Consider the following 12,034-nt stretch of genomic DNA (forward strand, 5'->3'; position numbering starts at 1 on the left):
TTCATAGCTGATATACAAATATTGTTGGTTGCTTGTAGGCTTACAAGTACGCAATTTTATGTTAAAGTGTAGCTCATCTGTTTATCCTGTTAACTTGCAAGCACTTTCCAAACTTACATTTGGATTATTTTCAATTCTACCACAGAGAAATAGAGTATATAATCCTGTGGACCTTGGTTCACTTGGTAGGAATTTTGGGCCCCCAAAATTGTTCCCAATCAGGCCCCGCACCTTCTTAGGCCTGTCTTGTGTAACCACATTCATGTGCCATAGCGTCAACAATATTCTTATTACAATTATAAATCTTTCCAGGCAAGTATGTATTTAAGGAATCCACTTTAAACAATAGGCGTGAAAAGTTGATTCTCCAAGCAACGTTGCTGTATTTTGATGTTAATTTTTTCATCAACTTCGGTGTATGGATTACGTAATTGCTTGTAAGTTTAAAATATTGTATTAAATTCAATCGTATTAATATCTAGATTACATATTATACCATATAACTAGAACATGAACATTATATGACAATTAGCTTACGTGTTCTAAATGCCAGTTTAATTGTTTAAGAAAATGTTTGTTTATATATATGGCCGACACTGATTACTTAGAAAATGCTATCCGATGTAGCTTATTACATGAAAGTAAATATAGTTTTAAAACGTTATACAGTACTCTCCTAAAGTGGAGTCTGTGTGTAGGTCTTTAGGGAAAATCAGAAAAGAAAAAGTTATTAACAATAGGGCAGGAGTGCACCCATAGAGGGTCCACCGGTTCCGGATCCCACCGAACTTGGTAACTCAACATGTATTTATATGGTATATTTCCTTAACAAAACTTGCTTAGCATGTATTTATATAATTGCTTAGCAGAGAAATGATTGATGTAGCCTGAAGATTTTGATCTTATACTTCATTTGTACTCTTTCTTTCCTTTAAAAGCAATCTAGTTCTATCATTTTTACTAAGAATATAGCCTCAGTGAGCCTTAATAAAATGGTTGACAATTACTTATCGCTTTTTCCTGTGTAGAATAGGTCTAACATCGGTTCAATACTACGTAGACGTAGTGTCTTGTAATATTAGACCTCCCTCAAACTTTGACCCTATCCTATAATGTGGATGCGCGCCTGCATTAGGGATATAGTATATTATGATGACAAACCTAGAAAATAATAATAAAAAAGGACACTCAAGAAACTGACATAATTTAATAGCCATTTTCATGTCTAAGTTTTCAAAATAATCGCTTTTTTTTATTTATTGAGGCTTATTCAGTTCTTTTTAATTTTATTTTTTACATTATATTTTAATAGTTAGCTGAAACCAGAATCGATTTTCTTTTGAATTCGTAATTTTTTGATGATTGAATTTCTGTAGAAGAGTTGGTCTTTCCCTGAAAAAAACTGTTGAAATCCACACAAGAAATTACAAGCATACGTTGTTATTCTGAGTCAAAATCGGAACTTTTTTCTAAAACGGGACATTTTGCGTTCCGTTTATATTTTTGTAAGGACATTGGATGACTTCCTTTAAAAAATCGCGTTAAGAAACGCATCGTCTGGTAGCCCTAGAATATACTATTAAGTTTTAGCTTATTGCAATTATTACCTCCATATTATTATTATTATTATTATTATTATTATTATTATTATTATTATTATTATTATTATTATTATTATTATTATTATTGAAAATGAATTTTTTGAGTTTTACGTCCCACGGTTATGCTGGTTAGGTTAAAGGAGACGGTGATGATGAGTAATGAGTGAAATGGCGGAATGAAGAAAGTGGGAGGAAATGAGAGAACCCCGAGAAAACCCACGCCCACGGTGTTTGTCCACCACAAAGTTCACTTGGCGGGGGCTGGGATCGAACCTGGAACCCCAAGCACCAGAGGTGAACGCTCTACCACTGAGCCATCGCGGCCCCATATTATTATTATTATTATTATTATTATTATTATTATTATTATTATTATTATTATTATTATTATTATTATTATTGTTCAAATTAAGGCTAAAGGAACTTTTGTCCTTTTGCAACAGGTAGACTTCTTAAGTGACAATATAGTTTCTTTTCTGCTTTTTTCCCTCTTGAAAATCAGATTCATATTTTATGATTTAGAACTTTTATATTTACGACTTTAAAAAAAAAAATTAAAATAAATTTTACGTTCAGCTACTAAAATTGTGCACTAGATTGCAACCTTCTAAAGCAAAATGTGGGAAAACTTCCTAAAAAAAATCTTTTTCTTTAACGTCACACGATTATGCCCGTTAAGATAAGGGAGACCGATGATTAAGGCAAGTGAACGATGACGGAAGAATTGGTGGAATGAGACTGTGGGAAGAAATGGGAGTGCCCCGAAAAAAACCCACGGAACGATGTTGTCTATCACAAACTTACTTGGCCAGGGATCAAACTAGGGACAGGGTATAAGTGGAACTGAAAAAAAGTAGGGGACGCATGATGTCACGACATCTCCCGTGCCTATCTTTGCCCATTATATTTTTTTAGGAAGTGGGGGACGCCATAGATATTTTTTAAGGTTGGAGAACGACGTCCTCCTGCGTTCTCCCTCACTTTTTACCCTCTGACCAGGGACGCCATGCTCTCCAGGGAACACTTCGTGCACTTAATGGGGAAAGGAGGGAAAATGCATCAGTGTTTATTTTCCTTTTATAATGTTTATGGAAGTCGTTTTAGTGTAGAGCGAATCATAATAAAGGAAAATGAGAAAATTTAAGTCTTATAGGCCATATAAACCTCAATTACAATATAATAAAAATATGGTCAATTTAAATAGTGTGTGCTTTATATACGGTCCCATATGTTTTATACTGTACTTAAGTATATGGAAGTAAAAGAGAAAAAAATATGGAAACCATAGGAGGGTTCTATTTTTAACTCCAAATCCGGAATTTCCTGTCACATATAGAATGTTGTTTGCTGTTGATGTCACATAGATGCTGTTTGGTCATTTTTGAGCCATTTAAAAATTTGGATGACCATAGTCCCGAAAATGAAATGAAATCTGAGTTTTACGTCCCACGATTATGCTGGCTAGGCTAAAGGAGACAGTGATGATGAGAAATGAATGAAATGGTGGAATGAAGAAAGTGGGAGGAAACGGGAGAACCCCGGGAAAACCAACACACACAGCGTTTGTCCTCCACAAAGTTCACTTGGCGCGAGCTAGTAGCGAACCAGGGTCTCCAGGCACCAAGAGGTGAACAACTAAGCCACCGCGGCCTCCAGTATACGCCCTCATTAATACAGAGAGAAAAATCCGTTCTCCGGACAGCGGTATATTGTACAGCGGGGGACACTTCTAAATGGTACACCTTAGCCGTAAATCTCCATATGGCTGTACCATTTAGAAGTGTCCCCCGATGTATTATTATTATTATTATTATTATTATTATTATTATTATTATTATTATTATTATTATTATTATGTACAAATATACGGTATCCTCTTGCTTACTATAGAAATCAGTAGGAGCATACGTTACCCGTATGCTACATAGGCACTGCCCTTCGATGTTACATCATGCCGTTGCAGGATGTCTGACATCTAACAATTTTCCGTATATCACATGCATATACTTATGTTACCATCGCCAGCTATATGTTATATACGTCCAATTGTATGTAAGATCCTGACCGCCTATGTCGTTTCAAACGGAAAGTACGTACAGATGGAACACTTATACAGAAAGTACTATAAAACATGCGTTTTCAGTTATACGTCTGCTGTACGTTAAGTCCAAAAACTACAGGAATTATGCATGTAACCTATCTTTTTAAGTACGCCACGTACAATTTTTTCTCTCAGTGTAGGTATTTTCCCCTTTCAGAACACCAAATATTATCCCGATTAAAAAAAAAACAGATTAACAGATTTTGTACCGATTTTTTTACAATATGTATAATCACTAAAATTTACTTTAGCTCAATAACTAATTTAAACTAACGAGCAGTGGCGGCTCGTGAGGAAGGCCACATCACTTCAAGATAAGGAAATTTGTACACATTTTATCGCAACAAGTTGTATACAGGATTAATCCCTTTTATGTTTAAACTCCTCAGTTTGTGTACCGATAAAAATATTTTTTCTGTTCTGATCTTCGTCAAGAGTCACTAGTGCTGATAAGTTTAAATTAGTCATTAGTAAATTATAAAAATTAGTCTATATATGTAAAAAAATCTATTGAACCAGTACATAACATTCCACACGAGATAGGACAAGGCAGAATTTTCACAAGAAGGTACCCCTATGCTCAAAAAAATTGCGCGTACGCTGTAATCCACGAATTTCGCATTTATTCCATTTTCCTTACGCTTATGGTAAAATTCAGTTATATAGTAAGTGGAGATAATAGAAGCAATTCATCTATGGAAATATTTCCAAAAAAATATAATAAAATAATGAAAATATAAGCAAAGTTTGGTTTTGTGTATACTGGCAATCATGCTTTCGAGGGATTTTTGCAGTAGCAGAGCACGATTGTGAAGGGAAATTGACAATAGGCAGTGAACGAACTGGCGCAAGGATCTGGAAAGTGGAGTAAAATATTGAATTTATTGGTTTAAACCTAGTATACAGATTGTCTGCCAAATATAAATTAGCTTCTGTAACCAAGATGTCGTATGAAAATATAGAATCAAACAGGAAAAACCTATCTTAAGGTTTGAAGCGACACGCACCATGGTTATGAGCATTATTTGTTAAGAAAAAGAGAGCGAACAAAAAGTAGTCACCGTGGTTAAAGTGGTGGACTAGCAGTTCTTATACTATTTTGACACCAGATCGAATCCCATCCCATCCTATCTGTTTTATTTAACAAAACATTATAGGAAGCGTATAATTTTCATGTTAATAAGAACCGAAACAATATAATAACGAAATCACTTATTGATAGTATCCTTTAATTGACGTATTTATTCAGGATTAGAGTACTATTAGTAACAGCGGTTGTTTTCAGTTTATGCTGTTCTATAGCTTCTCTCAACCTCTTTGCTTGGAAAAGGAGCAATTTTGGAAAAGGAGATCCACAGGAATCAACTATTCCTTGGATCTTTTCAGAACGAACGAAATATGCTATTTATGAAATATGAACAAAATTGCCTGAGTCGTTCTCGACAAAATGGTAGGATAAAAATTACTCCCAAAAGTAATATACCACTTCTAGATTCTCAGTATAATGGAATTAAACCATATGGTTGGGTTATTTATGTAACATTTATTTATGAAATATGTCAAAATTGCATCAGGCGTTAATGGGAAAATCGTCGGAGAAAAGCTCGCCTTAAGAGTAAACTACCCCTTCTGAATGTTTACATGACGAACGAGTTGTGTCGTATTGTTAGGTTATTAATGATACATTTATTTATCAAATGTGATTGCGAAAATTGTTCGAAAAAACTCATCCCAGACATTAAATTACACCTTATGCATTTTTTAAGAGCAATGATTCATACTTCAATGGAGGGTTATTAATAAAATACTGTATATATTTGTAAAAATAAGCAAAATCTTTACAGCTGTTTTTGAGAAAATTTAATTATTTTAAATTTTCATCCTTAAGTAAACTATCCTTATTTTTAGGTGTCGGAGGATATAGAATTCGAAACGATGAAGTGTTATAAAAACCTCATGTCTAGAATCCGGTGCAGATACGTTGAACAATATGTCCTCTATTTGAGTGCATGTGAAAGTGTGACGAACCGACAGACGAACAGATGGGTAGACATCGAAAAATCACTTTTTTGATATGTGGGGGCGTGAAATTTGAAATCATTGAAATTTCGAATTCGATTTTTATCACTATCACCACAATTTCTTCTTTCGTCACTCGAACGTGAAAAGGAATAAGCCAAAACTAACACGTAAGGTGTTAATTTGTAATCCCCAAAATTTAATGCGTTACGTTTAATATGTTGTCATGCTAGAAAAAAAACTTATGCTTGTTTGTTATATCATTTTAATATCAGTTTTTCACGCTACTGTATAATGTAGAAGAATGATATGATTATTGTTCGTATTCATACTATGTTTTGGAAGCATTCGTGTTCTGCATACATAGATTTGTACAATTTAGTTGTGTTCAACGAAAGCATTTTTTATTCCTTACACAGACTTATGATTGCATTTCTCGCACTTGTGGATATGAAAAAAATAAAGTCAATACTCTAAAAAGAAAAAAAACACAAGCACACACAGAAACACACACACACACACACACACACGCAAAACGATAATTTGACATCAGCTTTTTCCATTCTTCCTTTTTTTCATGACAACAAGCTATTCTACTTCATTCATTGTAACGTCATGTTTGGTGCTAACAAGGGGTAAGACTGGAAAGACTGAAGGTCGCGTATGTTCTTTTTTTCTGTTCCTGACACACAAATCCGAAGTGCGTTGGTCTGCTGTTCAAGAACGGGCAAGAGAGGAGTAAACATACAAGGCCATAAACTCAAAGCAATCGCTGCTACCCTTAGTATTCTAATCCTGAATAAATACGTCAATTAAAGGATACTATCAATAAGTGATTTCGTTATTATATTGTTTCGGTTCTTATTAACATGAAAATTATACGCTTCCTATAATGTTTTGTTAAATAAAACAGATGGGATGGGATGGGATTCGATCTGGTGTCAAAATAGTATAAGAACTGCTAGTCCACCACTTTAACCACGGAGACTACTTTTTGTTCGCTCTCTTTTTCTTAACAAATAATGCTCATAACCATGGTGCGTGTCGCTTCAAACCTTAAGATAAGTTTTCCTGTTTGATTCTATATTTTCATACATCTTGGTTACAGAAGCTAATTTATATTTGGCAGACAACCTGGTTACTAGGTTTAAACCAATAAATTCAATATTTTACTCCACTTTCCAGTTCCTTCCACCAGCTCGTTCACTGCCTCTTGTCAATTTCCCTTCACAATCGTGCTCTGCTACTGCAAAAATCCCTCGAAAGCATGATTGCCAGTATATACAAAACCAAACAATTTTGTTTTTTTGCATGTTTCATTGCGCCGCTCCCAGATTGAACGACCGATCTTTTGCGGAGGCCGTAGCCTCTGACCTTAGAATCATAAATCACACCTTGTTCAGACCACAGCTATCGATGTGATTCATAGAGAAATTATCTAAATCGTGTTTATAATGTTTGTTGTATTGGTATTGTCTCATGAACCTCGTAAGAAATTGTAAGATTGCGGAAGCGACTATTCGACGAACTTTTTACCTTTCACGCAAGGATAGAGGTAGGATTCTTAAGATCAAAACGTTAACCAAAACGTCCTACCGGTGGCTTCGCTCTCGCTCGACCCCTGCGGGCTCGACGTCGCTACAGCACTTTGTTTAGATTAAATCCATTATATCATATTTTTTTTGCCGTATTCCATTCATTGTGAAACCGTGGTAATTTTGTATGTTAGTACGATTTCAAGTAGCAATCTTTAAAAATGATGGACCAATACTCCTAATATCTTCTACCTTTTTTATGATAAAAATTTAGAAATTATTTTGTGTTTCTAGGAGAAAATCGTATGAGCAATACCTGTCATATATCGCTTGCTTTTTCATTTCTTGGGGGGGAGGACGGAGAGATCTTGCCTTACATATATCCTAACAATTACAGATAACTTACTGTAATGCTTACTTAATACTTACTTTACAATTCTAGACTCACATTAAAGGCAAAAACTAAATTCGCTTAACTTTAGTTTCGTTAGAAAAGTATAATGGAAGTGTCACTTAACAAAGAAATTATTTTTAAAAAAAATTAAAAGTGGTTAGTATTTGTAATATAAAGGATCCCAGGTCAGTATTTGTAATACACAAGGTCACTTACGGTTCACATTCCCCCATTTTTTAATTGCAAAATATGGCAACACTAAACTATTGACTTGTGTGCCATGCAAGAAGAATGTATAGTTAACAATTGTCAATTGAAAATTTCACGTAACTGTAATTATTTTGAATTTTCCAATTTTTATGATTTAAACCGATAAATCGCTTTAAAATTGGATTATGTTTTGTACATGTGTTTGAACGTGATATATGTAAAGATCTGAACATTCCATCTATCACACTGTAGGCGTTTCATTCAAATACGAATTTGCATTGGATATGCATAATTCAAGCACTTTTGAGACACGGTATATAATATAAAATGTATCACGCCCCACGGTTATGCCGGTTAGGCTAAAGGAAACGGTGATGATGAGAAATGAGAGAAATGGTGGAATGAAGAAAATGGGAGGAAACGGGACAACCCCGAGAAAACCCACGAACACGGTCCCCCACAAAGTCCATACGGCGCGAGCTGGGATCGAATCAGGGACCCCAAGCACCGGAGGTGAACGCTCTACCACTGAGCTACCGCCCCCCCCTGTAATATAAAACAATACTACTTTCTCCTTTTTGTTCAGTAAAACTCAAATCCTCACATTTGTCTTGCCTTGAATCTCTTCCGAGGTATTATGATATTTATAAACCGCCGAACTAACAGCCTGGTCGGCTACGTCTCTAAAAATTATTTTAAATAAATATATGTACGAAAATGATACGTGCCAAGATGGTGGAAATTGCCTATTTTAAGTCGAAATGCTTTTCAAACTGTTGCTGTAGATAAGTAAGAGGGAGAAGTCACGCGCGTACTCGTTGAAAATGTAACACAGTGTATGAAAATGGCATCAAAGATTTAAATTCTCAAAAGTAAAAATTGAAAACAATAAAAATTAAAGAAAATAGTGAGAGCAAATCTCCCCGAAACGTTTCCTTTATAGCGCCCTACTCTTATATTTGCATTTCCCCTTGCAAGCAGTTTACATGGCTACAGCCTTCCATAACGATACAAAATAAATTTATCTTAGAATCAATATTGATTTAATAATGGTTATCAGGATATTTTCATTCCAATAAAAATATGTATATCAAATTTAATACATCATAACAACCAAAAAAATCAGTCATAAAAAATCACATTAGACACTAACAATCACATTTATCGATCTCTTTAGTGGGGTAACCGTTTCACAGGACGCCGTGGCACATGAGTTTGGTGAATAATCTTACTGACTCACCTTACTGACCACAGAGTATTATTCTTTACAGGTTCTTCGAGTAGGCAGTAGCATATAAATACAGAATATCATTTCACATGACAAACTCCACGTGAAGTGTTTCCATGAAATTCAGGAGAGGTGAGGACGCCGGGGAAAGGGTACATGGAGGATGCCCCGGCCCCCAACGACAGCCATTATACCTTTATTCTCTAAATCTGATCATTTCCCAAGGAAAGCTTCTTCATATCAACACAAGAGTAACTTTGATCAAATGAAATTTTGGAGAGGTGAGGACGCCGGGGGAGGGGTATATGGAGGATGCCCCGGCCCCCAACGACAGACAATATACTTTTATTCTCTAAATCTGATCATTTCTCAAGGAAAGCTACTTGATATCAACACAACAGTAACTTTGATCAAATGAAATTCAGGAGAGGTGAGGACGCCGGGGGAGGGGTATATGGAGGATGCCCCGGCCCCCCAACGACAGCCAATATACTTTTATTCTCTAAATCTGATCATTTCTCAAGGAAAGCTAATTCTTCATATCAACACAACAGTGACTTTGGGGCCATGAAATTCAGGAGAGGAGAGGACGCCGGGGGAGGGGTATATGGAGGATGCCCCGGCCCCCCAACGACACTCAATATACCTTTATCCTCTAAATCTGATCATTTCTCAAGGAGAGCTATTTGATATGAACACAACAGTAACTTTGATCCCATGAAATTCAGGAGAGGTGAGGACGCCGGGAGAGGGGTATATGGAGGATGCCCCGGCCCCCAAACGACAGCCAACATACCTTTATTCTCTAAGTCTGATCATTTCTCAAGGAAAGCTACTTGATATCAACACAACAGTAACTTTGATCTAATGAAATTTTGGAGAGGTGAGGACGCCGAGGGAGGGGTATATGGAGGATGCCCCGGCCCCCCAACGACAGCCAACATACCTTTATTCTCTAAGTCTGATCATTTCTCAAGGAGAGGTATTTGATATGACCACAACAGTAACTTTGATATCATAAAATTAAGAAGAGATGAGGACGCTGGGGAGGGGTATACAGGGGATGCCCGTGCCCACAACGACACCCAACATACGTTAGTTTTCTATAATGAAAGTCAGAGATAATATTAAGGAAGATATTTTTTATGTGATGGCGGTATGCCTCTGGACTGGGTACATCTATATGGAGTATGCTTCGATCAGCCAACGAGAGTATTTGTTCATAGATTTTGTGTATAAATTTATACGTTCATAACTTGGTACTAAGCAGTATATGATGTAGCAAACTTAGCTCACATTAAAATGTTATGAGATTGATCTGTCTTTGTGAATAATAAGAATCAATTTGGAAGTTCAATTTTATTAGTATTCAAACTGAAAATTTCAAGTTGTTACATAATTTATGTATTTCTTGGAGAAAGAAGAATAAATATTTCTTTTCTTGCTTACATATTCCTTTATGATTTCTGAAAGTATTTGTATGTTCCTATGCTGTATTCAATTTATTGTTCCATTGGTGTATTTGAGGTAATTTACGTTTTTTTTTTTTTTTTGTTTTTTATTTTACAATGTTATCATAATTTACTGGAGAAATAATAGTACAGAGTCGATGGTGTCTTCTTCGTGGTTATATTGTTAATGTACACGCTGTTCTACAAGGGACGCTCGGGTTTGATTTCTGGCTAGTGATGAGCAAATGCAAGACCAAGTCCAAGAGCGCGGTGGTCTTGATCTTGGTCTTGGTCTTGCACATCCAGTCTTGGTCTTGGTCTTGCACTGGAACCCTTGGTCTTGGTCTTGCACACCCACTGTTGGTCTTGGTCTTGGTCTTGCTTGCAAGAGTCTTGCAAGTCTTGCCTTTATTTATTTATTTATTTATTTATTTATTTAACACACACCTATTACAGAGCCAATTGCTCCAATTACAACAGGTGAATACAAATTCAATATACAATTGTGAAATTGCTAAATAATCTATTAGATTAAAATAAAAATTAGAAAAAGAACAGAAAAAAGAAAAAAGTCTAAAATAGCAACATTCATGCAGGCTACTTTTTTTCTTTTTTGAATGCAATAACAATCATTGCATTACATAAGCAGGGTTCAAAAACAATTGAATCAATTTTATATACTTTTCCAAAGACATCGTAAAATCCACGATTATTCCAGATTTTATAATATCATTATGTTTCTTACAAAGTCTCACAAGTGGTGATTTTTTATGGGAGTTTGTTTTAGATTTAGGTATAACAAATGGTAATCGTACTCTTAAAGATCTACTAGTGCTAAATTTTAACATTTCCAGAAAATCTTGATTAACTATAATACCATTAATAATTTTAAACAGAAAAACATGATGCATTATTTCCCTCCTTTTCACCAGAGACATACAATTAAATTCCCTTAGGATAACACTATAATTAACTTTCATATCATACGCAGAGATTGAAATCTCTTGTACCATAAATACCTTAAAAATCTTTTTTGTATTGATTCGATTTACCTTATTTAATTATCATAACAAGGGGACCATACTAATGAAGCGTACTCTAATTTTTTACTTCTAACTAATGAATTAAATATTTTAACTAACACTTCTGAATTGTTTAATTCCTTTGAATTTCTAATTATGAATCCTAAAGCTTTATAGGATTCATTAACAATTCTATCAATATGTAGATTAAATTTTAATTTTGTATCTAAAGTAACACCCAAATCCTTAATTTGTGTTGATCTTTGTAATATTTCATTGTAAATTTTATAATTATATTGAGCTGGTTCACTCTGTCGTGAAAAAGTAATAACAGAACATTTTTTTACATTAAATTGTAATTTATTATCAATACTCCTTTTGTAACAACTGTCAAGATCCATTTGTAATTTCTTTGCGTCTTCCATATTATTTATTGCCCTAAGTATATTTAAGTCATCCGCGTATAACAGACA

At 34.9% G+C, this 12,034-nt stretch overlaps 1 long non-coding RNA gene across 1 annotated transcript; it reads left to right on the top strand.

Moving 5' to 3' along the window:
* The first annotated feature begins 394 nt into the window (after nt 1–394).
* Nucleotides 395–10,536, top strand: LOC145667571 (uncharacterized). The gene is made up of 2 exons (XR_014127898.1): nt 395–437; nt 9,132–10,536. It is a non-coding gene; the product is annotated as an uncharacterized LOC145667571 (long non-coding RNA).
* Nucleotides 10,537–12,034: the final 1,498 nt, after the last annotated feature.

The sequence above is a fragment of the Thermobia domestica genome, chromosome 1 (genome assembly GCF_964235325.1).
Source record: "Thermobia domestica chromosome 1, izTheDome1.hap1.1, whole genome shotgun sequence".
Taxonomy (NCBI): Eukaryota; Metazoa; Arthropoda; class Insecta; order Zygentoma; family Lepismatidae; genus Thermobia; species Thermobia domestica.